We start from the raw sequence: 6,772 nt of genomic DNA, 5'->3' as shown, positions 1-6,772 counted from the left end.
GGACAGAAATCTTCATGCCTTTTGAAGGAGTTTGGCATGTGGAATATTGCCATAGTAGCTTTTCTCTGTTATTCATCTTGTTTCATTCCATAATCTTTGACCTGGGCTATGAGTGCATGAAAACAATCTAGCGTTGTTGCCTCCCTTTCCACAGAGTTCTATCTGGACTTCCACTGTTCATGCATTCTCACAGCAGTTGAATTCTTCTCTCTCCAGAAGAGGGAGCCACAGGCACTAGGGCACAAAGATAGTGGAGCCATTAAAATTTACGCTTTTAGAGAGATTAAAGTAGCCTTGATCAGACAACTGACAAAAGAGATGATTTTGGGGCATTGCATAGTCTTTAATAAATTTTCACAGTGAATCTTTGTGTGAATTTAATAGGAGATTGACTAAAAATTAAAAATTTTAAGTACATATGTATGTGTTGATATGCATGTAAGTAGAAATGCAAATATGGTCACAATAAATTATTATAGAAAAAGAAAGCTATAAAGTACTATAAAATAAATCTCATTTATGTAAACATGTTTATGAATAAAAGCCATCTTAGAAGGATAAAAAATAAATAATGAAAGGGTGAAGCACTTTGACTTTCTCCTTTGTTTTCATGTTTATGTTATTTGGATTTCCATCATGAAGAAGAATTAATTTTATAAGCAGCAAACCAAAAAAGAATTTCCATTTGGGAGAAAAATCCCTATCTATATCTCAAATTAACACTTCAGTAGGGGAAACCTGAAGCTGGCAGGGAAAGTCTTTCCCCAACTCCTTTTGGACTTCCACTCACAGGGCATGTACCCCGACACTCTCCCTAAGGACACTGTTCCCTCAAGGTTTACTCTTAGCACCACTCACCTCAGAATCACCTGGCTCCAGATCTCATGAATTAGCGTCTCTGCAGGGGCAGCTGGGGTCTGCATCTTTAACGAGATCCTCAGGTGATTCTGATGAGCATCAAAGTTTAGGGAGCACTGCCATAGGGCATCTGTCCTGGAGACAGTAAGAGAAAAACTGAGCAATTAATACAGCTCTCTAACCAAGAGCTTGGTGCCTTGTCTCCTTGAATCCGCTTCCTGGTAGGTAGAATTGAGTCTTCACATCTCCATTTCTGAAGCTGATGAATTGAAAAGAGTAAGTTCCAGACTCATGACTTTTCTCTCTGATTTCAGTGAGAAGTTTCAAACCATGGAATTTGTAGGTTAACTCTGGTTTCTGGGTCTCCTAGAAAGAAGCTAAGAAACCAATCCATACTCCCACGAGCTGAATAACTTAAGCATAAAGTTCAGAGCAGGACTTGGTATTCTTTATCAGTAGCGTGTGTGTGTGTGTGTGTGTGTGTGTGTGTGTGTGTGTATGTACAGGTGCTCAGCATTTTGTGCTCTTGCTGAAGTCATTTCTTATTCCCAGCTCCTGAAGACAGGGATACAACAAATCACCACTGGCCAATGACTTTCATGCCTTTAACCTCAAGCCTTAGGGAGATGAGGAACAAAGTCATCAGGCTATAAAAATTAGTGAGCACATCCTCAAATCTAGGCTGGGGCTCCCTTCTTATCACTCGTGTTGTAGGTAACAGAATGTGTGCTTATTTAGTGCATGCAGTATTGATCAGTCCTTTCAAAGGTTTCTCTCCAAAGTCCCTGATCATTCCCTCGCTCTTCTTTAGACAGCACTGTTACCTGAAAGTCTGTTTAAATGACACTTCTAGCTAGAGAGCTATGGTTTCTTTCTTCCTCTAATCAGCATCAATATTGCAGCTCCTTAGTAGAATCTGCTCGATGATTTCCTGCCTCTAATCCCTAGTGTAATCCCATACTTTCATCAAAGGCATCAAACCTTAAGCCCAGGAAAGATCTATGACCACATTTACTTTTGCCTGGGTTGTACTGAAGATAAGGCACTGCGTTTCTTCCGTGGAGATCTTTGCATTTTATATTTAATGGAAGCAATGTCATCTCGTATAGGATACATTCTATGGGTGAGGTGTTTTACATACATTACCCCATTTAATTCTTACTATAATTAATGGATTGTGATGCCAATTTTAGAGAGGAAAAGCTGAGGCTCTAGGAGGTGCAATACCTTGCCCAAAGACTTATAGCTGACAAATGGTGGAGAGGTGATTTGAATCCTTTCTGTCTGATTCCAAAGCCAATGCTTTGCCTTCTACAGCATACAACCTCACTGTCAAGGAAATATCAGTTATCAGCAAGCACTGGTTGAGGTATTATTGATCAGAAGGCTGGATGTGGTAGAGTGAGACTCTGTATATGGTCTTAGAGCTTATGCAGATAAAAAGAGGCATGGCTGAATTGGATCCCGAGGATTTTATTAAAATTCTAAATCTCATGGACTAGATACCTTTATAAGTTCAGGAAAGAGTCATCTTATTGATCTATCATAAGAGAAACTGGAAGAGAATGGAGCAAGAGGGAAAAATCCAGAATAATGGGATATCTGAGCTGTCATGCTCTAGAATGTAGTTGGACTCTGCCCATATGCCCATCTTCATCATTGCAGTCTGTGGCTTTGCCTGCACTCGATCATAATCTCAGGATGAAGTGTATCTGTGGCACCTGAACTCGGCTAGTATCTGCCTGTTGAGATGAGTGGGCAGTGAGGAGGGAGAAATAAAGGAGTCTTATGCAATGGAGGGTGAGAAACTAATATTAATTGGTGCTGATGATTTGCAGTTGCTCTTCACAAATATTATCTTATTAATATGCACAAGATTCTCATAACTTAGCTTAGTCTTATGTCCAGTTTAGAGATGAGAAAACTGAGGCTGAGACAAATTAGGTCACTTGCCCAGAATTCACACATATGAAGTGATGGTGCTAGGATTTGATTCTATTTTTAATTCTGATGCTTTTTTCAATACAGGACATTGCCCCCAGACATAGGGCTCTATCCTTAAGGTCATATCCACCAGTAGCCCCCAAATGCTAGAGTAAGCAGGAACAGACTGGGAACCTGGGCCAGGTATTCTTGCCATCTTCTTTACTGGCCCATTCAGAATTCTGTTGTGTTGGCTGCTTTTTGGTAAGTTTAAAAGGAAGGATAGTATGTCCATATGGGATAGGAGTATGCTCAAACCACCAGCTTAAAGAGGCAAAGGATTTTAAGCCTATCATTAACCTATATAAAGCTCTTATGAGTTTTTCTTCCAATTAAGCTATAATGAAATTTCTAACATCTGGCATTTATTTGCTGTATGTAGGCATTTATAATAGGTGTTTCACACTGATTTTTTGGCTTAAAGGGAAGTTTTTTATTAAGACACAGTGAAACCATAAACTCCTCCTTGCCTTGCAGGATTTGGTAACTTAGGCTTTAGAATATTTTAATGGGTAGACAGTTGCTTCTTGGGAAGGAAATAAATAGATTTTGTAAGATATTTAATACCGACGACCAAGGGGACCTGAACACATCTGGGACTTTCATGGGGCTGCTTGGCAGGAGCTGCAGTACGAGATGCCAGGAGCCCAAATGAGGAAGCTCCAAAAAGGGAACAGGTGTATCAACCACCCTCTCTTTGGCCTCTCTTGATAAAAATGCTTACTATCACGGGTTGTGGATTTTCATGGTGTCCTGAGAGCTCCTCCAATCAGTAAGAGATTAGAGAATGATCTAAAAGATCCTGATACACACGATTACTAGTAACAAATATTTAACTGCTGATAATATTTTCACTTTTTGGGAAAATTCTAATTTTGTGATGCTCTTTTTTAATTTTCTTGTACAATTTACTGACTACATTTCACAACGCAATGTTGAATAGAAATAGCACAGGCATATTTTTCTCCTCCCTGATTTCAGTGGAAATGCTTTTAAAATATCACTATTAAGTATGAGGTTTGCTGTACTATTAATATTTAGTTTTGTGAGTGTCTAAGTCAGTTTGGACTGCTATAACTGGCTTTAAATAGCAGGCTTTTATTTGTCACAGTTCTGGAGACTGGAAAGTCCAAGATCAAGTTTGTTTGTTGATGGGAGAAGCTGTAAATAAAACCAGGAGAGGCTGGGCACGGTGGCTCACACCTGTAATCCTAGCACTCTGGGAGGCCGAGGCGGGAGGATTGCTTGAGGTCAGGAGTTCTAGACCAGCCTGGGCAAGAGTGAGACCCCGTCTCTACTAAAAATAGAAAGAAATTAGCTGAACAACTAAAAATATATATAGAAAAAAATTGGCCGGGCATGGTGGCGCATGCCTGTAGTCCCAGCTACTTGGGAGGCTGAGGCAGAAGGATTGCTTGGGCCCAGGAGTTTGAGGTTGCTGTGAACTGGGCTGATGCCACAGCACTCTAGCCAGGGCAACAGAGTGAGACTCTGTCTCAAAAATAAATAAATAAATAAATAAATAAATAAATAAATAAATAAAACCAGGCGAGAACTCATATATACATGAAATTTAATTTATTTATCATTAAGGATAAAAAGTTAGAATTAATATCAGAAAAATAGTGAGACTTTCCTCATCTTATAGATTCTGTCACTTAGTAGCTATTTAGCAAGTTACCTGTTCCATGCCAGGCAGTGTGCCTATCCCTGGTCATGCAGAGCTGGATAAAGACATGACCTCCACACTAAAGAAGTTCATATTCTATTAGTGTAGAGACAGGTAAATTAAAAAATATGTAAGAGTACAAAAAAATCCATAATATAAAAACATTATGAATAATCGTGCTTATTATGCATGACTACCATGTATTTGGCACTATATGAAATACTTTGCCTGTGTTATCTCTTTCAGCTTTCAGAATAGTCCCATAAAGTATGTGAAATTTACAGTTGAGGAAACTGAGGCTTAGAGACAATAACATAATCATATGATAGTAGCACAAGGGAGTATAGAGTTAATGCTGCCTGGATATCAGCAAAAGCTTTACAGGGGAATTAATTCTTCAGCTGTTGAAGGATGCTCAGGATTGATACATAAAGGGACAAGTGACAGTCTAGGCATAGGGGACAGAGTGAAGCAGAGCACTGAAATAGCATTGAAATAGGTTTGTCCAGGGAAATATAAAACAATTGGTGTTGCTATAGTCTAGGTGTATACGGGTCAAGATGCATAAGTGACAAGTCTAGACAGGCAGACAAGGACAATACTGTGACTGGGCTAGGATGCCCTATTAAAACGTTTAGACATTTCCTTGCAAGTGACAGGTCCCATTGGTGGGTCATGGAATGGAAACCTGAGGAAGGTTATATTTGTGTTTTAGGACAATTACTCAGGTAACCAATGCATGAGATAGTTTCACAATGGATTGGAGATCCTGGAGTCAGGGGGCTTAATTATAAGGTTATTGTACTTCCAGGGACAGGTGATGTGTGCCTGAATGAAAACAATGGCATGAGGAGAGAGAAGACAATACCCTTGAAGGTAGACTAGACAGGTATGGTAGAATTAAGGATTGTTCTTTTTTTTTTTTTTAATTAAAAATTTTTTTTTATAAAAGAAATACATGTTAGTTACAGCAAATGCATTAAATAACATGTCCAATGTAGAAAATAAACAGATGCTTGTTTGCCAGACAATAATGATGATTAACAATGGTTATCTATCTGATTTAATGTTTAACATATATTTTCATATAGCTGAAATCTTTTAAGCCATAGGTCTTGGTATTCTATATTTTACTCCAACATTTTCCATTTTAATAGTTTTTATGTAATCATAACTGTTAATGATTACATCATTAAGTAGATATACTATGATGTATTTGTTTTTTTCATATATATATCCTTTCAAACTTTATTTTTATTTTTATTTTTATTTATTTATTTATTTTTTTATTTCAGCTCATCATGGGGGTACATAAGTTCAGGTTATATACATTGTCCATGTCCCGCCCATCCCCCTGAATCAGAGCCTCAAGCGTGTCCATTCTCCAGACAGTGCACCTGGCACTCACCATGTAGTCATACCTCCATCCCCTCCCCCCCCCACCTCCCCGAGTCAGCACCTTCAAGCATGACCATTCCTCAGAGGGTGTGCAACGCACTCATCATGTAGGCATACACCCATCCCCTCCCCCCACCCCCCATCTCAGTCTGATACCAGTTGGTATCCTTCCCCAATGTGCATTTAGGTGATGATCAGGGAAACCAATTTTCTGGTGAGTACATGTGATGCTTGGTTTTCCATTCTTTGGATACTTCACTTAATATAATGGTTGTTCTTGATTTATGGTTCTGTGAACTTATATTTAAGAAGAGAATAGAAGGCTAGGAGCTTTTAATAATTTTGATTAGGTTTAACAATCTTAAGGAAGTGAGAAAACATGTTGCAGACCACCTGCTTTTTAAAAATGGGTTCTAAGCAAGAGGAAAGCAAATACCCTAAATAGGCAAGGGGCACCAGTAAGCTTTCTATCACCCTGCCTCTGACCCCAATTCAAAGCAGGTCTCACTTACGTTATGCTACTGAAGTGTAAGATTTATAAATAATTTGTACTCCAGTGTAAGTTATTTTAATGCTCACATCAGATTAACCCTATTTGAAATGGATGACCTTAAAGGAATAGAAGTCTGAGCTTAAGGATTGGGTGTGGGTGTAATAGGTATAATAAGATACAGTCATGCACCTCACAATGACGTTTCAGTTAACAACAGACTGCATATACGATGGTGGTCCCATGAGATTATAACGGAGCTGAAAAATTCCTATATCATAAATACTTAGCATTGTGTTGCAGTTGCCTACAGCATTCAGTACAGTAACACGCTGTACAGGCTTGTAGCCGAGGAGCAATAGGCTATACCATAT

Source organism: Lemur catta, chromosome 10 (assembly GCF_020740605.2).
Source record: "Lemur catta isolate mLemCat1 chromosome 10, mLemCat1.pri, whole genome shotgun sequence".
NCBI lineage: Eukaryota > Metazoa > Chordata > Mammalia > Primates > Lemuridae > Lemur > Lemur catta.
Note: the sequence above shows the minus strand (reverse complement) of the source record.